The sequence below is a fragment of the Phyllostomus discolor genome, chromosome 6, assembly GCF_004126475.2.
Source record: "Phyllostomus discolor isolate MPI-MPIP mPhyDis1 chromosome 6, mPhyDis1.pri.v3, whole genome shotgun sequence".
Lineage (NCBI taxonomy): Eukaryota > Metazoa > Chordata > Mammalia > Chiroptera > Phyllostomidae > Phyllostomus > Phyllostomus discolor.
The window spans coordinates 162,007,256-162,029,707 of NC_040908.2; the positions used below are offsets into that span (position 1 = coordinate 162,007,256).

General features: G+C 40.8%; 1 protein-coding gene across 1 annotated transcript in view; it reads left to right on the top strand.

Annotated features, from left to right (window-relative positions):
• The first annotated feature begins 8,027 nt into the window (after positions 1–8,027).
• The window catches only part of LOC114500569 (membrane-spanning 4-domains subfamily A member 8-like), a 43,307-nt gene continuing 28,882 nt past the window's right edge, over positions 8,028–22,452 (top strand). The window contains exon 1 of the mRNA XM_036029519.1: positions 8,028–8,216. The gene's annotated coding sequence lies outside the window, so the exon portion shown is untranslated. The remainder of the gene's footprint in view (positions 8,217–22,452) is intronic.

Sequence of the window (22,452 nt, forward strand, 5' to 3'; positions counted from 1 at the left end):
CTGGCTTCCACTGATGGACCTGGGTGCACATGCGTGGATCAATCTGTGCACCAAAGCTGGGTTTTATCAGCACCAGGCACAGGCCTGGTCAGGAAAAGTCACAAGGCACCTCAAGATCCACCTCTGCATGCTTCCACCTCCTGGTTGACAGGCCCTCTCACTGAAAGAACCTTGGCTATACTTGTCAGCAGGGACAGATCTGCAGTGTGGATGAAAGGAAGTCCAGAGGGTAAAGTAAGTCTTACTGCTCTCCAGACTGTTGCCACACACATGGGAGTGCTCCACCCAAGAAAGATGGTCTCTGCGGTATGGGAGAATGAATCAGCACAGGGTTTCTGGCAAATGTCCCTTCAGCTTTTTCTGCAGAGCCACAAACCACAGATTCACCTTATGCAACATTGGTCTGCTCAGCCTTCCCTCCACTGTAGCCCAGGTTGAGTGTCTGAGAACAAAATTGTGTACATTGGTGCATTAAGAGAGTGCCTGTGTCTCTAGTGGGCTCCAGTTTCTCCCTGGTGGACAGAAGCCCTGCTGCTTTTCACAGTCAGATATCATATGGGCACCTCTTCTTGGCTCCAATGCTCTGGACTTTAAAGACCAGTTTGGGAATTAGGCGGCATCTTTTTCAGGGAAATGCCCCACAATTGAGATATCCCTTCAGTTCCCCAGCCACCATCCATGAAAGCATAGCCAGCCCTTTTTCCATCTCCACCCTTCCTGCCAGGCTTGATGTGGCTTCTAATCTAAATCTTTGGTTAAAGGGGTCTGTTCAGCTAATCTTCAGTTAGTTATTCAGGGTGAGTTGTTCTATAATTTAGTTGTAACTCCACTTTGACCCTGGGAAAAGGTGAGTGTAGCTTCTACCTACACCACCCCGACCTTGGATCTCTCATTTCTATTCTTATTCTTCTTTTTTTTTTTTGCACAGATGTCATCTGATTTTCTTCTTTTAAATCCAAACTAATATTATAAAAATGTACAAGCATCTATTATGGCTTCTAATATATGTAGACATGAAATTTTATACAATGAAATTGACATTTTACATATTATATGTACTCATATATTTATTTTTGCCCTTTATATAACAGTGAAGGCATTAATCTGGGCTGAAAGACAATAGGACAGTCCTTGTTTTGCCAGTACTTAGGTGGAGTGGTAAGAAAATCACTGCCCTTCTCTGCTTGGCAGTTACTTCATGTGCAAAGTGAGAGGTTCAGACCAAATAATTTCTAGGTTTTCTCCTAAATATATCACTGAAAAGTTTAATATAAAATCACACAATGGATAGCAGACTCTACTTTCAAATTGCATGCCATTCTTTTGAACTCTTTAGGGATGATTTTTTTAAGTTGCATGTACAGTTCTTGATCTTCTGAACATGCCTTATCTAAGGCCTTATCTAAGAACTGATGGGCAGTCTTTGACTTCAAAGAAGAATTGTCCCTCACATGAGTTATGCAATCATTCCTCTCTCCATAATGTAAACGTCGTTTCCCAGCTATGGGTGCATCACTGCAGAAATGTTAGATTATGAAGAATTCAATAAGGGAGGAAGAAAACCAGATGGCCAGTGATAAATAGTCCCCAGGATGTAAGACAACACAGAGGAGGAAATCAATAATATTGTAACAGCTATGTATGGTGCCAGGTGGGTACTTGACTTATCATGGTGGTTATTTCATGTGGTACATAAATGCCTAATCATGATGTTGTATACCCTAAACTAATATAATATCATGTACCAACTATAACTGCAAAATAAATTTTTCTCAAGTATTCAAGAAATAGAGACTGAGCTGTCTCTAGTTAGAAGCCTCAGGAACATCTGGATTCCCTGAATCAGTAGGAGCTTCTTGTGCATAAACACAAAGAAAAAAGGGAAGCATTCTAAATTAAGAACATTTGGAGAACTAACAAGGTGAGAGAAAAATCACTTCTTGTGTTTAAGAATTTAAGAAACTGAATTAGTAATATAACCCAATATTTCAAACTTAGTTTTATGTAATAAAACTCCATTCAGTAACAAAAAAATATATGTTAGTGATTTCTATACTTTCACTTTAAAAAAAACTCTTTTCAAGTCCTCATTGTGACCATGTTGTCAATTTGCAGGCTCTTGTTTTTTTATATATAACTAGGCAGAGAACCTGGGGCCATTGCAATGTCAAAATATCCTTTTTCTCATTAAAAATTGTTAGACAATAAAAAGGTTTCTTTTTTAAATCTGAGCCCCATTTGGACTTTTAGCCCTTACAGAGTTTACACATTATTTCATTTTACGTTTTCCAAGTGAAATGTTTACTTTTAAATAGCATGTTTATTTTTCAGATTTTCATAGGGATATTTATAGGGAAATATTCCAAGTACAAAATCATTACAAGATTCTCACAACCAGTTTTTTACCTATCTACCACATTTGTGCAAATTACAGAGTGTCATTCACTATGTGGATGTCTCTGCAAACAGTGACTGCAGAGCCTATGTTTTAATTTTACGCCAGCATGAACTCTTTAATACAACTTTTTATTATATTTTTTCTTAGGAGCTTTGAAATTCTTTCCTTATATTTGCTTACAGGAGCTAAATAGTGTCTTGAAACCCACCCAAATGGAGCTGCCCTGCTCTGAGAGACTTTACAACCTTTATCCTTTCATACTCTTCAGGGATGGACCATCCATTCAATTCAAAGGACATCTTCTGAAGAAAAGTTGCCTTCTCCATCCCACATACATTCATCTTAATCTTAGAACTAGAAATTAGAATTAGAAATGTTTGCACTTATCTGGAAGACAGGAAAAGCAGACATCCAAATCTGAAGAGTCAAGAACTTGAACAGATTTACCTCTGTGCTCCTTTCAGGTCCTGAAGATATATCAGGCTTTCAATCAAAAAGATCACAGTCCCTAATAACATCCTAGCATCCTCATGGGTCCCCACACCCAGCTCTCTTTTCACAAAGACTTTTTTGGAAGGAAAATACTCTATTCATGAAAAAATAGTTAATTATAAAGTGAGCTGGACAATTTATGCACTCCTTTTTATCCAAAGAGAAAGTGGAAAAATGGATCTATTCAATAAAAAAAAATAGTATGGACAGTTTCCCTGAGATTTCCATGAGCCAGGCCTTCTGCAGGATAAGAGAAGTTTGTCATGTATTTACTGGGAACCCTGAGTTAATTTGCACCAGTCTTTGAAGTTTTTCTTTTTAAATTAAAAATAGACACAGATATCCTGCTTGCCTCCATGTACGGGCAGGGGGATGGAGACCAAAGAGAGGAACAAGAACCCACTTGCCACCCCAGATCCACTTTCTGCTGTAGAGGAATCAGATAACTGGGAAAGCTGAGATGGAACATTCACAGGGATAATTTGAGGGACGTTAAATACGGGGGCCGTCTTCCAAAATGTGGGCAGGATTTGGGGAGATCCCAGGTGATAGAATAATATCCCAAGTTCTGAAGAGCAGAAGCAAACCTGTATTCTGTAGCTTGTGTGGATGACATCACCCACACATCCCTGTGTGCTGATCCTACTGGTCGTTCAGCCAATGACAGGGGGGAGTCAGGAGGAAGAGAGAAGTGAGGAGTTCACGCTTTCTTTGCTGGTCACAGTTTGGGCAGAGCTGAGGTCTCCTAAGACTTCATCGGGTAGCTTGCAATCTTTGGCTGCAGCTCATGCTGGCTGCTATAGTAACAGGGTTCATGCCTCTTGTCCCTTAATCTGAGGGGAACAGCTTCCCTATATTAATGGTTCCCAGGTGTGTCAACAGCCCTTTGGGTCACCACAACTTTCCTACATTTCTCTAAATATACCCTTCACTAATCTTTCTTTAATGATAGACTTTAAGGCTGCCTTCTGCCTTCCTCCAGCATCTCAGGGGATACAGATACACACGAGTATATGTAAGCCATTGTCATGCCCAGGGCAGTGGATCTGTGTAAAGGGCCTGAATCTTATGGAAACACTCATTCCTTTCTGGGTGAGTAGAGTATAATATACTCCATATGCTACCTTCTCTAACAGGAGAACCCAGAGTAGCAACAGTTCCCCACTCCTGGAAGTGCTCAGAACTGGCAGGGATGTCAAACAAGATCCATATATGATCTGGTGGATGAGTTGGTTAAATTAGATATGCAGCCTCTCTATCTTTTGCAATCATTAATCTCCTGTTCTCATTGTTTGGCAGTTGTTTGTTTTTTTTTTTATTTAACCAAGGCAGTGCATTTCTTTATTTTGGGTTCCCCCAAAACAGACACTGACCTATGGATTTGAATCTGTGAGTGAATAGGAACTGATACATGAGAAAAGAAAGGTAGTAAAATATGTGCTCATGAATGGGTTTCTATTTCTCTTCAGGGTGTTTGTTATCTTTTTTTTTTTTTTTGCCTATAGTAATACTTAATTTTTTTTGTTTTCTTTTCTTTTAATCATTGTTCAAGTACAGTCTTCTCCCCTGTACTCCCATTCCAGCCCACCCACCCAACCCTCCCCCCTTCTGCCCATTACCCCCCACCCCTAGTTTTTGTCCATGTGTCCTTCAAATTTGTTCCTGTAAACCCTACCCATTCCCCCCTGAAATTCCCTCGTATCTCCCCTCTGGCCACTGTCAGACTATCCCCTATTTCAGTGTCTTTGGTTATATTTTGCTGGTTTGTTTTGTTTTGTTGTTTAGATTCCTGTTAAAGGTGATATCATGTGGTATTTGTCTTTCACTGCCTGGCTTGTTTCACTTAGCATAATGCTTTCCATCTCCATCCATGCTGTTGCAAAGGGTAGGAGCTCCTTCTTTCTTTCTGCTGCATAGAATTCCATTGTGTAAATGTACCATAGTTTTTTGATGCATTCATTTACTGATGGGCATCTAGGTTGCTTCCAGCACCTAGCTATTGTTAATTGTGCTGCTATGAACATCGGGGTGCAAAGGTTCTTTTGTATTGGTGTTTTAGTGTTCTTAGGATAGAGTCCCAGCAATGGAATTGCCGAGTCAAAAGGCAGATCCATTTTTAGTTTTCTGAGGAAGTTCCAAACTGCTTTCCATAGTGGTTGTACCAGTCTGCAGTCCCACCAACAGTGCACTAGGGACCCCCTTTCTCCACATCCTCTCCAACACTTGTTGTTTGTTGCTTTGTTTATGATGGCCATTCTGACTGGTGTGAAGTGGTATCTCATTGTGGTTTTAATCTGCATCTCTCTGATGGCTAGCGATATTGACCATCGCTTCATGTGTATTTGGATTTTCTGTATGTCCTCCTTGGGGAAGTGTCTGTTCAAGTCCTTTGCCCATTTTTTAATTGGGTTACTTGTCTTCTTAGAGTGGAGTCGTGTAAGTTCTTTATATATTTTGGAGATTAAACCCTTGTCTGAAGTATCATTGGCAAATATGTTTTCCCATACAGTTGGTTCTCTTTTTATTTTGATACTGTTTTCTTTAGCTGTGCAAAAGCTTTTAATTTTGATGAGGTCCCATTTGTTTATTCTTTCCTTTATATCCCTTGCTCTAGGAGACATGTCAGTAAAAAAGTTTCTTTGTGAAATATCTGAGATTTTGCTATCTACATTCTCTTCTAGGACTTTAATGGTGTCACGGTTTATATTTAAGTCTTTTATCTAACTTAAATTTATTTTTGTATAAGGTGTAAGTTGGTGCTTGAGTTTCATTTTTTTTGCACGTAGCTGTCCAGTTCTCCCAACACCATTTGTTGAAGAGGCTATTTTTATTCCACTTTATGTTGCTGCTTCCTTTGTCAAATATTAATTGACTGTATAGACTTGGGTTTATTTCTGGGCTCTCTGTTCTGTTCCATTGGTCTATGTGCCTGTTTTTGTGCCAGTACCAGGCTGTTTTGATTACAGTGGCCTTGTAGTATAGTTTAGTGTCAGGTATTGTAATCCCTCCTATTTACTCTTTTTTCTCAAAATTGCAGGAGCTACTTGGGGTCGTTTATGGTTCCATATAAGTTTTTGAAGTGTTTGTTCTATGTCTATGAAATAAGCCATTGGTACTTTAATAGGCATTGCATTGAATGTGTAAATTGCTTTGGGTTGTATGGACATTTTGATGATATTCATTCTTCCAATCCATGAACAGGGTGTATGTTTCCATTTGTTTGTGTCTTCCTTGATTTCTTTCCTCAGTGTTATGTAGTTTTCTGAATACAGGTCTTTTACCTCTTTGGTTAGGTTTATTCCTAGGTATTTTATTTGCTTTTGCTATTTCAAATGGGATTTTTTCCTTGATTTCTGCTTCTGCTGTTTCATTGTTGGTGTACAGAAATGCCTTTGATTTCTGGATATTGACTTTATCCCACTGTTTTGCCAAATTCATTTATTAGGTCAAGCAATTTTTTGGTGGAGTCTATAGGATTTTCTATGTACACTATCATGTCATCTGCAAACTGTGACAGTTTTGTTTCCTCCTTTCTGATTTGGATGCCTTTTATTTCTTTTTCTTGTCTGAACATTGTGGCTAAAACTTCCAGTACTATATTGAATAGAAGTGGTGAAAGTGGACAGGCTTGTCTTGTTCCTGATCTTAGTGGAAAAGATTTTAATTTTTGCCCATTGAGTATGGTGTTGGCTGTAGGTCTCTCCTATATGGCCTTTATTATGTTGAGGAATGCTCCCTCTATTCCCACTTTGCTGAGTGTTTTTATCCTAAATGGGTGCTGTACCTTATCAAATGCTTTTTCTGCATCTATTGATGTGAACATTGCTTTTGTTTATGTGATGTATTACATTTACTGATTTGTGAATATTGTACCATCCTTGCATCCCTGGGATGAATCCCATTTGGTCATGGTGTATGATCTTTTTAATGTACTGTTGGATTCGGTTTGCCAGTATTTTGTTGAGGATTTTAGCGTCAATGTTCATCAGTGATATTGGCCAGAAGTTTTCTTTCTTTCGTTGTGTCTTCATCTGGTTTTGGAATTAGGATGATGTTGGCCTCATAAAAAGAGTTTGGGAGTCTCCCATCTTTTTGGATTTTTGAAATAGTCTGTAAATGATAGGGGTTAGCTCTTCCTTAAATGCTTTGTAGATTTCTCTTGTGAAACCATCTTGTCCAGGGCTTTTGTGTGTTGGGAGTTTTTTGATTACTGCTTCAATTTCTTTTGTTGTTATTGGTTTGTTCAGGCTTTCTGCTTCTTTTTCACTGAGTTTTGGAAGATTATATTTTTCTAGAAATTTGTCCATTTTACCTAGGTTTTCAAATTTCTTGGCATACAATTCTTCGTAGTAATTTCTTACAGTCCTTTGTATTTCTGTGGTATCTGTTGTAGTCTCTCCTCTTTCATTTCTGATTGTGTTTATTTGGGTTTTCCCTCTTTTTTTCTTGATGAGTCTGCTTAAAGGCTTGTCGATTTTGTTTATCCTTTAAAAGAACCAGCACTTGGATTCATTGATCCTTAGAATTGTGCTTTTAGTCTCTATGTCATTTAATTCTGCTCTGATCTTGGTTATTTCCTTCATTCTGCTTGCTCTGGGCTGTCTTTGTTGTTGTTCCTCAAGTTCTTGTAGACATAGGGTTAGGTTGTTCATTTGAAATGTTTCTAACTTTTTTAGGTGAGCCTGTATCACTATGAACTTCCCGCTCAGGACTGCCTTCACTGTGTCCCATAAGTTTTGGGTTGTTGTGAGTTCATTTCCATTTGTTTGCAGAAATCTTTTTATTTCTTCCCTAATATCATTCTTGACCCATTTGTTGTTTAATACCATGCTATTTAATCTCCATGATTTTGAGTGTTTTGGGTTTTTTTTCCTTGGGGTTGGTTTCTAGCTTCAGTCCCTTGTGATCTGAGAAAATGTTTGGTATGATTTCAATCTTTTTGAAATTATTGAGGCTTGTTTTTGTTATCTGTCTTGCACACAGTTATGCACATCACCCCTGAGTGCCAAGTTCCTTTCTGTGAAATCCCACCAAATACGACTCTTTCTTCTCCACACAGACACCAGTAAACACTTATGCAAATGAACTGCATTAATTCATTTCTTGACAATTACAGGAAGGAAATGTTGTTAAGAAAGCTCAGCCTGAACAGCTTGTAAGCCCCAGTGACTGCGAGAAGGATTTTGTTTTATTTCTTTTGAAACTCATCTCCCAGCAGTACCTGGTACATTGAACCCAGTGTGCTTATTCTTCAGGAAAAACAAGTTGCCCACAACAAAGCACTGGGGAAGAAGGGCAAGAGAGACTGAGCTGCAGGCTGAACAACGTGAGTATACTTGATCTAATGGTTCCTTTGGGTAACTCAGGGATGCTGGTATGATTTTTCTGACAAACAAGACTTACAATAATGTCACGGGATGAGGAGTGGACCCAGACTGGGTGTACCTCAGGCCAGCCATAGTGGGTGTTTTCTTGACCTTGTATAGGAAAGATTTTATACCACAGGTCAAGTGATTTTGAGAGTACATTTACTAACACTGAGGACAGTGAAACAAATGAAGGATTTAGGGTGGAAGAAGCAGCAAGAGAGAACCTAGGCGGAGCTCTGCTTTGACTCCCTAGAAATGTTATAGAAAAGAAGTGAGCCAAGGCTGTGTGAACTCACTGAGAGGTAAAAGACACAGTGACAGAAGTGAGTCAAGGTGGGGTTGCTTTTAGCTCACTGGAAAGTCAGAGAAAAAGGGGGCCTTGGAGACAGGTTCCGGGGATAAGCCAAGGATGAGTTGCTGCTACCCACTGCTGCCCTGGTTGCAAGTCTTGTGAGGACCCGTAGAGTTTAGGAGGAAGAAAGTAAAAAGTCCATGCTAGAGAAAGACCATGGGCATCCTCTAGAGTGAACTTGCACTGGTATTTTTTGTCTTGAAGGTTTTTATCTTTCTTCTGCAGGTGACAATCTTAGGGGAGGTTTCAGCAGAATACTTTTAACATGCTGGTGCATGAAAAATGATCATATAGGGGAGTTTGGGATTATTCTTTGATCTATTTTATTGGTTTACTTGTCTTGGATCTCTCTGGCTCTAATCAGATGGTTTTTTAAAAATATATTTTATTGATTATGCTATTATAGTTGTGCCATTTTTTCTCCCCTTTATTCCCCTCTGCCCTGTACCCACCTGCCACCAGTATTCCCCCATCTTAGTTCATGTCCATGGGTTGTACATATCAGTTCTTTGGTTTCTACATTTCCCACACTATTCTTAACCTCCTCCTGTCTATTTTGTATCTACTATTCATGCTTCTTACTCCCTGTACCTTTTCCCCAATTCTCCCGCTTCTCCCTCCTCGCCCACAACCCTCCATTTGATCTCCATTTCTGTGAATCTGTTCCTGTTCTAGTTGTTTGCTTAGTTCATTTTCATTTTTGTTTTCTTTAGGTTTGGTTGTTGATAGTTGTGAGTTTGTTGTCATTATATTATTCATAGTTTTTGTCTTCCTTTTCTTAGATAAGTCCCTTTAACATTTCATACAATAAGGGTTTGGTGATAATGAACTCCTTTAACTTGACCTTATTTGGGAAGCCCATTATCTGCCCAGCCATTCTAAGTGAGAGCTTTGCTGGATAGAGTAATCTTGGATGTAGGTCCTTGCCTTTCATGACTTCAAATACTTCTTTCCAGCCCCTTTTTGCCTGCAGGGTTTCTTTGGAGAAATTAGCTTATAGTCTTCCGGGCACTCCTTTGTAGTAACTGTGTCCTTTTCCCTTGCTGCTTGTAAGAGTCTGCCCTTATCTTTAATCTTGGGTAATGTAATTCTGATGTGCCTCAGTGTGTTCCTCTTTGGGTTCAACTTCTTTGGGACTCTGAGCTTCCTGGACTTTCTGGAAGTCTATTTCTTCTTGCCAGATTAGGGAAGTTCTCCATTATGTTTTCAAATAAGTTTTCAATTTCTTGCTCTTCCTCTTCTCCTCCTGGCATCCCAATGATTCAGATGTTGGAACTTTTAACGTTGTCCCAGAGGTTCCTAAACCTCTCTTCATTTTGTTGAATTCTTTTTTCTTCATTCTGTTCTGGTTGAATGCTTCTTTCTTCCTTCTGGTTCAAACCATTGAAGTGAATTCCCATTTTCTTCTTGTCACTCTTGGTTCCCTGTATATCTTCCTTCTTTCACTTTTCATAGCCTTTACTTTTTTCTCTATTTTGCAAGTATACGCAACCATTTCTGTGAGCATCATGATTACCAGTGTTTTGAACTCTGCATCTGATATGTTGGCTTTCTCTTTATCACTTACGTGTATTTTCTTCTGGAGCTTTGATCTGTTCTTTCATTGGGCCATATTTTTTGTCTTGGTGCACCTGTTATGTAGTAAAGGGGTGAAGCCTTAGGTATTTGCCAGGGTGGGGCAATTCACATCACTACTTTGTGGCTCTGTATGTGGGGGAGGGGTTAGAGAGAGAACAATGTCACTTGCTCCCCTCTCAGCCTTCAGTCATTTTAGCTTTCAGTCACTTCCTTTGCTACCCACAAGCAAAGTGGGCTCTTCTGGTGCTGATTCCCAGGTGGGTGGTTTTGTGTGCATTCTAGGACCCTGTGGGTCTCTTCAAGGCATTCTCTTGTAGGGCTGGGAGTTTCTCCCACTGCCGTATCATCCACAGGTCCTTTCAGTCAGAGGTTTTGAGGCTTTATTTCCTCATGCTAGACCCTGGGTTGCGTGGTCTGTGTCGCTCCTCAGTTGTTCCTCCTGGTTTATTTGCATGCAAATGTGGGAGAGCATGTTCTGCCAGCTGCTGCATCACTGGCCCTGGTCCTCTAGCCACCGCCTTGCCATGAGTACTCTCCACCTCGCTGCCCATCTCCCCTCCTCATACCTGTCTGGATGAATATTTCTTCAACTCTAAGGTCGTTGGACTTCCATACAGTTCGATTTTATGGCAGTTTTGGTTATTTTTTGTTTTTAAATTTGTTGTTGTCCTTCTTTTGGTTGTGAGAGGAGGCAAAGTATATCTACCTATGCCTCCATCTTGACCTGTAATCGGTTTTTTGTTACTTGTTGCCCTGACTTCATGCATCTCAGGGTTTGGCTGGCACAGATGCCATTATTAGGGTTCCTATCCTCTATCTCTCACCAGGGTAATTTAAACTATTTACTCATGGGTCAGAGAGGAAAGGTATGCACCATTTGTTCTCCAGTGTTCTTGGTTAAGAAAATGAGGTATTGTGAGTCACTAGCTGTATACTGGTCAAGTTGTTTGGCCTTGTTTAATCTCAGTTTTCCCATCCGCACCATTAGAAATGTTTCTATCTTCTAACAATTCTGCCTTACTTCTTTCTCAGACAATTCAGTTTCTTAAGCCTTTGTGGGGTGATGAGGGAGAAGGGCATGTCCTCAGTAACAGCTTCCTACTGACAAGGGCTGTCATCCCTGCCTATGTAGGGTGAAGACACCTCTCCCTGCCTGCTGTAAGGGAGACACGGGAATGGGATCTGAGGCCAGAACAGAGAGGCCATTGGCTGATTCTTCCAAAGTAAGGATATGTAGGAATCCCCACAGAGTCATTGCCTTCACATGGAATTGAGGCATTTTAGAGGTAACAATTTAGACAAGAAGGTAAAAAAGGCATGGCCCTAAGTTGAGGATGAGATCTATACTTAGGGAATCAATGGTGGATAAAAACCAGGCAATAGTCTCCCAGATTAAGCTGGCAGAAGGGTTCCCCTTTCCAAAGCTATGAGTCCATGTGGCTTGGCCATAGATTTTTTAATATAGTTTCTTCTACTTGACATGAAGAGTTAATACAGCAGGTTTTGTTTATGACTGCACCACCCCTCCTATGCTAGTGAGTAACCAAGGGTTAATCTGTCATCTAGTACAACATTAGCAACAGAATCTAAAGACTGTTTTAGGTTTTGGAAAGCATGGACAGTACCTTTATTTTTTGGCTGGCTATACTGTCTGTTCAATTTTTTATGTTTTTTTTCATTGTTGTTCAAGTATAGTTATCTACATTCCCCCCACACTTAGCCCCCAGCCCCAACCATCCCTGCCTCCCACCCTCAAACATACCTCCTTTGCCTTTGTGCCAGTGTCCTTTATACATGTTCCTTGATGGCCTTTTCTCTGTTGTCCTCCATTATTCCTCTGCCCCTTGCCTCTGATTACTGTCAGTTTGTTCTTTCATTCAATACCTCTGGTTATATTTTGTTTGCTTATTTGTTTTGTTGATTACATTCCACTTATAAGTGAGATCATGTGGTATTTGTCTTTCACTACCTGGCTTATTGCACTTAGCATAATGCTCTACAGGTCCATCCATGCTATCACAAAGGATAGTTCCTTCTTTCTTTCTGCTGTGTAGTATTCCATTGTGTAAATGTACCATAATATTTTGATCCATTCATTTACTGATGGGCACTTAGTTTGCTTCCAGCACTTGGCTACACCAGTCTGCGATCCCACCAAGAGTATACTAGGGTGCCCTTTTCTCCAGAACCAGCATTTGTTACTTGTTGATTTGTTTATGATAGCCATTCTGACCAGTGTGAAGTGGTATCTCATTGTGGTTTTAATTTGCATCTCTCTGATGGCTAATGATGCTGAGCATCTTTCATATGTCTCTGGGTCTTTTGTATGTCCTCCTCAGAGAAATGTCTGTTTAGGTTCTTTGACTATTTCTTATTTGGGTTGTTTGTCTTTCTGCAGTGGAGTTATGTGAGTTCTTTATATATTTCAGAGATCAAACTCTTCTCCAACGTATCATTTGAAAATATATTTTCTCATGTGATTGGTTCCCTTTTCCTTTTGCTGATGTTTTCCTTAGCCATGCAGAAGCTTCTTATTTTGATGAAGTCCCATTTATTTATTCTTTCCTCTATGTCTGTTGCTCTAGGGAACATATCAGTGAAAATATTGCTGCATGGAATATCTGAGACTTTCCTGCCTATGTTTTCCTCTAGGACTTATATGGTATCATGACTTATATTTAAGTCTTTTATCCATCTTGAGTTTATTTTTGTACACAGTGTAAGTTGGTGGTTGAGTTTCATTTTTTTGCATGTCCAGATCTCCCAACACCATTTGTTCAGCAGGCTATTTTTACTCCTTTATAGGCTTCTTCTCCCTTTGTCAAATATTAATTGACCATAGAGACTTGGGTTTATTTCTGGGCTCTCTATTCTGTTCCATTGATCTATATGTTCTTATGCTAGCACCAGACTGTTTTGATTATGGTGGCCTTGTGATATAGTTTGATGTCAGGCATTGTGATCCCTCCTACTTTGTTTTTCTTTCTCGAATTTGCTGCAGCTATTCAGGGTCATTTATAGTTCCAAATGAATTTTTGAAGTGTTTCTTCTATATCTGTAAAATATGTCATTGTTATTTTCATAGGGATTGTGTTGAATCTATAGATTGCTTTGGGTTAGGTATGGACATTTTGGTGATGTTAATTCTTCCAATCCAAGAAAACAGTATATGCTTCCATTTGTTTGTTTCTTCCTTAATTTCTTTCTTCAGTGTTGTGTAGTTCTCTGACTACAGGACTTTTACCTTCTTGGTTAGGTTTACCCCTAGGTACTTTATTTTTCTTGTTGCTATATCAAAGGGGATTTTTCCTGATTTCTGTTCCTGATATTTCATTGTTGGTGTAAAAAAATGCCTTTGATTTCTGACTGTTGGCTTTGTATCCCTCAGCAGGTTTTTCTATGCAGTTGTGGAAAGGGTCCCTCCTTTCAGGATACAGTCCCTTGGTCCTATGGTGTTTTATGTGCTCTGGGGTCTTGGTAAATGAGTTTCCACTTAATATTGGTTTTTCTCACAAATAACAGCAGCTATTCTGGAGGTCATTTTGACAATTAGTTTTCCAGGCATCTAATTTGACCCCATAGTCTAGTGGACACTAGTGTGTCAGATGAAAAGTACAAAAAAACATTGTCACAAAGTCTTTGGATATATCAAAGTCAAGAGAATTATCTAGTTCAAGTTTAGTGACACATTCGTTAGACATATCACAATGACAGCAGAGTTCTGTAAGGGTTTTATATAAGAGCCTTAATATCAACCGATTATTAGTCTGATTAATGACCGGGGTATGGTTGGTACAAGGAAAACCATCAGGAACTAGAGAGAAGTTTACTACAAAAGGACTGGCTTTCTCAAAATTTCTGAGGAACCCTAATAACAGAGTTAGACTTACACTGAGGGTTGTAGGTTGAACCTGGGTGGGAGGGGTCTTGAGTTTGGTTGTTCATGGCACAGCCAGCAATTGAGAAGTTCATTTTCAGCAGCAATGGTATTGGAAAAGTTTACCAGTATATGAGTCCCCACTGTCTTTGTAGGGGTCTTCAGTACAGTACAGATATGAAAATAGGAATGATAAATGTTTTTAGTTAAAATTTGAATAATTTGAGTGTAGTTTATGGAAATTTTTTTTCCTGGGTGAAGAAGCTGGGCATACTAACAGGATAATAGAAAGAGTGTCAAAAATATGAGAAAGACCATTACATTAAGACCCAGCTAATATGTTATTTACCTGTAACAGGTCTTGTTTCCTGAAGAGGAGCTTCGGGTCCTTGATGGGTTCACAAGAGTGGGTCTCAGATTATGGTTCCTGTGGAGACTCACAAAAAACAGGTTTAATTTGAGGTAAATGAACCCAACTGACTGTTTTTAGGAGCTCACTAAAGTCAGAGTGCTAGTAGGCCTTGATGTGGACCCTTCCACCTGGGTTGTTGTTGGGACTCAGGACGGTTGTCCCTCCAGGTTTTTCAATAGACCATGTCCCCCAGTTTAACCTGTTTGTGTTGGGAGTCTTTATCAAGGACAGGTGGAATTTTATTTCCATACTCTTGTAATGCCTTTTGTGCCTGTCCTGCATTAATGATGTATGATAACAACTGGATGTTATCTATCAGCACATCATATCTGAGAAAACATACACCATTAGGTGAATTCAAGGGGTCTCACTTGTAATTTTTTCCTTGGGTGCCCCCTCTTATTTTCGTGACACCTAAGGGTAACACGGACATCCAGGAAAGCAGTTTAATCAAGTGCCTGCCACCTGGGGAGATGGGGAAATCACCCCAAAGCCCATCCTTACTTCTCAGTGCAGGCAGAGGTTTTCTCAGGAGGGAAAACAAAGCAAAGAAATCAGGGAAAGGGGTTGTGGACACGCAGGACGTCTCCCTGTAGGCCTCAATGTAGGTCCTTATGGTCAGCATCCTTGAATTGGCAATCTGGTTTCTTTTTAGCTGAATTCCTGGGGTCCTGAAGTCAGGCTGCTGCTGAGGTTTACACAGGAATTGAAACTGCTGATTCCTGTAAAGTGTGCTTAATAAAAACCTTTAACACATAAGCTCTAGTTTTGAGAGAAAAAATTTGGGTTACAGTAACAAACTGGGTTTGATATTTCATCAGAGTTGTATAAAATTTTTAATTCCTGTTACAATATTTACGTAGCCTTCCCATTGCCACAAGCCATTGAAGTTCCTTGATTTCTAACACAGCATGTACTTGATGGGGGTGTTGAACCTCTGATGGCTGCCCTAGTTAAGCTTATTGGCCTCTCTTACTCAAAGAGGAGTGGCTGCTACAGCTTGTAAACAATCTCAGGGGGAAGGGGTGGGGGACTGGATAAAAGAAGGTCAAGAGATTAGCCAAAGAACATATATGCATAGCCCATAGACAGAGACACTAGTTTGGTGAAGGCCAGGGGTGGGCGTGGCAGGGGCTGGGTGGAGAGGTGGGCAAACGAGCGGGGTAGAATGGGGGGCATCTGTAATAGTGTCAAAAATAAAAAAAATTTTTTAAAGAATAAAAAAATTAGAAAACAAATGCACAGCCTATATTCCCAGACTTATGATGGAATCCTTAATTTATCTACTGAGCTTTTGATGAATTTTTTAAAATTTTATTTATCTATTTTTAGAGAGAGGGGAAAAGAAAGAGAGAGAGGGAGAGAAACATCGATGTGTAGTTGCCTCTTGTGTGCCACCCACTGGGGACCTGGCCTGCAACCCAGGCATGTGCCCTGACTGGGAATCAACCAGTGACACTTTGGTTCACAGGCCAGCACTCAATCCACTGAGCCACACTAGCCAGGGCATTGATGAATTTTTTTTTTCTACTACTAAAATGTAAAAGAAAACTATGAAGTAGAAGAAAACTTTTGTAGTTGAACGATGTCCTCTGATAGTTAAACTGCAGAATCTATTCCACTCATCTTTCTCCTTTTGGGATGTACTAGACAACTTACAGCCCAATAGCACATTGGAAACAAATTTTCTATAAAACAAAAATGTTTCTTACAACATGTAATGTTTCTCCAAGGAGGTGGGTCAAAACATAGACATCAAAGCTCTGTGACCATTTACTGAATACTGTGTTTGATTTGAGAATATTAAAATATGTTATTTTATAAATTATGTACTATATTATTTTTGAAAAAATAAGAAAACAAAGCCACCAGCCTGTGATAGGATTTAATTGTTCTGAGAAGTAAGCTCCTGGCCTTACAGTCAGACCTAATTTATGGGTGAGCACCCCAGGTGCCATTTCCTATTTTTCTGCTACTATAGGGTAAACGGTTTTTCTAAATTTGGCATCGCTAGGGCAGGTGCACTGCTTAGTTTAACTTTTAACTCTTTGAAGGCACGTTGACATTTAGGGGTCCTGTCTATAAGCCCTTTCCTGTCTCCCTTTAAAGGGTTGCAATGTTCAACTGAATTAATGATGACAAAGTTCTTTTTCAATGTAAATACCACAGCACATATGAAGGATGATTCAAGTGCATTTATTTTCTAGCAGCACGAATTCGATGACTTCAGCAGGACCCATGGCCAATACTGTGTTTATGACAGCACCCCACAATGCACACTCTGTAATTCCAGAGAGCACGACCCAGGTGACCATGTATCCACAAAACCAACCTCAAGTCAACCTAATTCCTGGGAACCAACCTGGCCTGCAGACACCTGCCAGTCCACCACCAGCCCAGAGAAGCTTCAAAGAAGGCAAAACCTTAGGGGTAAGTGAGAATTCACAGCACAAGCTGGGGACCACATTGCTGAAGGAAGGGGAGAGAGAAGGGTTGGAAATACAGAAATGGAAAATCCAGCAAGTGGAGCTGGAGCTACCCTGCCTTGCCAAAGTCAGGTCTACAAGGAAGCTCAGCTGTCCAGCATCACCAGGGCCTCAGTATGAGGCCTTATATTACCTAACTTAGGCATTTTACAAAAGAAAAAGAAAAGCAAGAAAGAAGCAGAAAATTAAAAGGTTTTTCCTGTTGCCCAGAATCCATGTTGATCATGTGGCCTCTGGAAGATAATGGAGCAGTAAGTGACCAAAAGGGGGCATCTAAAGCCAATGTCCTTGAATGGAATCTTTGCCCAATAGCAGCAAAATAAGAGCTCACAGTGATTTTTGCCCTGAGGAGCTATCCTGAGTAGGACAGGGGAAGGCCTGTTTCATTGCACAGCTAAATACAAGGATTCTGATCAAGGCCGCTCAGGTTCATATTCTAGCTACACATCCATGTACCACTCATAGGAATGTCAATAAATACAACCTGTATGGAGGACTAACTGTATCTGCCAAATTTTAAAATACCCAATAATTCCATTTCTGAGACTTTGTCCTGTGGACCATAGTCCCATGCACATGAGAAATATGGCATGCATTAGGTTATTTATTATAACCATGGTTTGTGAAAGAAAAGAATGGAAACAACCAAAATATCCATCACTACAATATTGTTTAAGTCAATGTATTATACATCCAAGAATGAAATTTTGGAGCTATTTATAAAAATACTCCTTCATAATAATATGGACCTACCTCCAAGCTATATCATTACTGGGAAAAAATTAGAGGCAGACACTGCATATACTTTACCAAAAATTGTGCAAATTTACAGAAATAATATAATTGTATTCACCACCATGTTTGTAGTATATACACATATACATATATACATATGAATGTATGTATACCATTTGGGCATTAATATATAGTACTTTCCTACAGATGCCATAACAAAGTACTACAAATGGGATAGCTTAGAACAACAGAAATTTACTGTGTCACAGTCTGGGGGCCAGAAGCTTCTAATCACGGTGACAATAGGGTCATGCTCCCTCTAAAGCTCGAGAGGAAGATCTACCCTGACCAGCCTCCAAGATTCCAGTGATCTTGGCCTGAGGCAGCAGAACTCCAACCCTGCATTCTCCTGTGTGCATGTGTGTCTCTTCACATGGCACTTTTTTTAAAGGATAGCAGTGCTATAGGATTAGGGACCACCTTATTCCAGGACACCCTGTGTTACATAATTACACCTAAGCAATCCTATGTCCAAATGAGGTCCTGTTCTGAGGCCCTGGAGACCGGAACTTCAAAATATCAATTTGATGGAAGAGAGTCACACAAAATTATATTCAAACAATATTGCAAAGAAATGGGATGAGTAGAGACACTTACCTACAGTAGTGTTCATCACAGTGCTGTGTATAATATGAAAGCATAGAAACAATCTTACCTGCCCAATATCTCTGTTCCACCTACTCCAGAGCCATTATGTATTATCAGTGCAAATATTTGAAAGTTAATGGAAAGTTATGCACCCAAATGTAAGTGGTTGTTATTTCTGACTGGGGAGAAATTATGGGTAGTTTTCATTTCATTTTTACATTTTCCATATTATTTTCTAAACCAAGAAAAATATATTAAAACCATAAAGGAGGCAAGGGAGGGGGTTGGGGAAAAGGATTCACCACAGAAACAAAGGTCTCAACTTGTGGCTCCCCTGACAGGCGCTCCAGATCCTCATTGGGCTGATACACTTTGGCCTTGGCAGCATCTCGGGGACCGCTGGGAATGCGCGCTATGAACCTGTCTCATTTATTATAGGCTGTGCCTTCTGGGGTGGTATCTCGGTAAGTATTGAGAGTCACCCTGCAAGTGAGTTCCTGAAACTACCAACACACTCAGGGCCACCTTGTCAAGCTGTGTACTTTGCTGCAGGAGTTTTCCAGTCAAGTAATCATGTGGGCTGTGAACCCAGTTCACGCCTTCTTCACTAAGAACATTAGTCTGCCTGTGCAGCCAGAACAAATACCACAGACTGGGAGGCTCAAAAGCAGACATTTATTATCTCAAAGTTTCAGAGACTAGAAGTCCTAGATCAATGTGTCAGCAGGGTGGTTTCCTCTGATGCCTCTCTCCTTGGCTTGTAGAGGGTCATCTTCCTCCCTGTGTCTTCACAAGGTCTGTGTGGGTCTATGCTTTAGTGTGTTTTCTTATAAGAACACCAATCATTTTAGATTAGGGTCCAGCCATGTGACCTCATTTACTGTTCATCACTTCTTTAAAGGTCTTATCCTCAAATACAGGTGCTCCTCAGCTTATGATGGGGTTATGTATCAATAAACTCATCGTACATTGAAAAAATCCTAAGTCAAAAATGCATTGAATACTGCATTGTGTGGTGTATGAGTTGTTCATCATTGTGAGAGAACATCTGATATAGAGCTCTACCTGGCTGCCACTGTCCTTCATCACACAAGAATATCCCACTCCATACCACTCACCCAGGGAAAGATCAGTATTCAAAACCTAAAGAACAGTTTCTACTGAAGGCATATCACTTTCACACCATTGTCAAGTCAACAAAATCATACGTCCAACCATCATGCATCTGGAACCATCCCTACAGTCACATTCTGGGTATGGGGGGTTAGGGCTTCAAAAGGTGAATTTTGAGGGGATGCAATTCAGCTCATAACACCAAGTGACAGCCCTGTAAGGCTCCATGGACCCATACTGGGCACCTTTCCTGATTAGCCCACCTCAGAGGTCAGGAAACCTTCCTCTAGATCATCAGCCCATGGCAGCATCTTTCCTAATTGACACAAACAGGGACATATTGGGAACTCGGCTCAAGTGTTGATCAGTTCAGGGCCCCAGCCTGAGCTCCAGGAGAGAAACATTTCCACTACTTGTTGAGAGTGGATGCCCAGCCACAGAGAGTCATTAAGAAGAGGGGACTCAAGCTGGTGTTCCCAGATGCCCTCAGAGTCCCACTTTTAGGAAAATATTTGGCATATTAGATGATTACCATTTTCTGGAAAAGTCCATAGTTTTGTCACATTCTCAGGGAGATCAATAACCCTTAAAAAGTGAAGACCTCAGGTTCTTTCCCTTCTCCAGTGTCTCACCTTTATGATTCTCTTGCAATCTCCTCAGTGTCCTCCCTCCTGCACACACACAGCCACTCACAGTCCCTCCTTCTCCTCCCTCCCACCACCCATCTCCTTTACCTCCCTGCTATAACACAGTCTGTTTCCCAAATCACACACTTATCTGTGACTCAGTGCAACTTTTCTCTCAAATAGCACAACTCCAAACTAACCTGGCCATCAACCAAGTCACCCTGTCCCATAAAAGAGCCTGGAGTAATTTACCACCCTCCTGGACATATGGCATCTGTAAAACAGCAGGACTTACATTCCTGGGAGCACTTTTGCCTAACACTGGTTCTCTCTTGTTCCCATTTGTGTCCCACCTCTGAGGCTGAGGTCCACTCTCAGTTCTACTCAGACCCAGACTGGGAACTCAGCACAGATTCCTCCACATAGCTACAAGCACCTGCGTCTGCATAACACACTGCAGTGGGGCTTCGGGCCATGGAGAAGATAGTACCACAGCCACAGAGCAGTTGCCATTGAGCATTATAGTCTCTCATATCTCATATTCTTAAGAGCCCTGTGGCTGCCCCAGTATCTCAGATGCCTTGGTGGCCATCTCTACTTCCACCAGGCTGCAGCTCGGGGCCCATCAGCCCTCATGACACCCTCTTTCCCTTTTTCTGCAAGGAGTTTTCTCTTTGTTGCCTTCTTAACTACAGGACTGTCCTCCTATTTCCTCAAGATCATTAATGTCTTCCTACAAACCAAGATCTACCTCCTTGGGTTCTTCAAAGGAACCAGAAGGAACATCAGAAGTCCAGCCTTCTGTTTCCTTCATTCCCCATCAAGTCTCCATAAACTCAGGAATGTAAGATTGAGATTTATTATTCACTTACAGGAGAATTGGCATTCCTGTTAGAAGGTCATTCAGCCAGAGCAAGTTTTCATTGTGAACACCCACTTCCACTACATGGCTCATGCATCCACTCTGAGGGGAAAGGAGTGTAGGATGAGGGTTAAGATCATGGGATCTGGAGTCAACTACCTGGATTAGATTCCCATATCTGCTACTTGCTGGATGGTCTCAGGTGGGTTACTTGAAATCTCCAAGCCTCAGGACACCCTTCTATAAAATGGGAAGAGTAATAGTGCTTGATGGGCTAATGTGCAGCTAAATAAGGCAAGGTTGGAAGCACTTCATGTAGGGCTCACCAAACCTTTCATTGAACACTAGCCAATGCCCTCTCAGACTGTTGGTGATAGAAGGGCACCCCATCAGCCATGGCACCTGCAGAGCATGAGTGCTGAGGTACATGCACACAGTGTACCCCATTGGTCTTGTATTTGATGTTCAGCACCATAGACATGCAACATACTCCTCAGTAACCAAAAGAGAGTCATCAAATTATAGACAGGCAAGGATGATGCTGGGGAATCTCTTCCCTGTCTCAACAACAGCCCCCATGCCTGACTGAATTTTTGGGAGATCAAGAAGTTGTGCATGTGGGGAAATAAAAGATAAGGAAAGAAGAAAATTTCTGAGTGTCTACTGTGTACACGACCTGCCAAGGGAAAGAAATAACAAATGTCAAATTCAGGAGACAAATTACCTCATGGCAATGACACTCAGGAAGAAGACATACAGTTTTTCTCATTTTGTATGAGAAAATTATCAGTTGGAGAAATTAGTAACTTGCCCAAGATCACATGAGTTTCACCCTAGAATTTAAAACTGGATGGGTTGTATCCTAGAATCTATATTCCAATTCAATGCCCTGTCATCTGGTGTAAAACAGTTCACTCATTCATTCATTCATTCATTCATTAATGTTGAGCTAGAGGACCCAGCAGAGGAACCTAGCATGTGTGAGACAATTTTGTGTGTGACCATAATCCCTGGAGCCTGAAGGGGGAACCAGACCACTGACCTCTCTCTAATTTCCCTCTTCTGTACCAGTTCATCATTTCAGGATCCCTCTCGGTGGCATCAGAACAGCAGCCAAAATCTATTTGCCTGGTAAGTCACATCCTGAGACAGGCTCTCCCAGCTGTGGACCAATAGCAGGGACACACTACAAAGGAAAGAAGCTAACACACAATCCCTCCTCCATCCATGCACCTACTCATAACCAGACACAGGGCACTGACATGCATGCTCACTCATACTCACATGCAGGACCACACCAACCTGGCCAAGTCACAAGTGGGAAAGAGTCCAGAAGATTCAGGGGAAGGAAGGGAAATACAGACACCTTTGTTAAGGCATCAGGGTGGTTAAGAGAGAAAATCAGAGGATCTTACAGGAAAAGACAAAAAGCTTCCTGGGGCACAGGGTTCCCCTCCAGCTGAGCAGGGCACTGAGACTGCTTGCAGTGCACAGAGCTAACCTC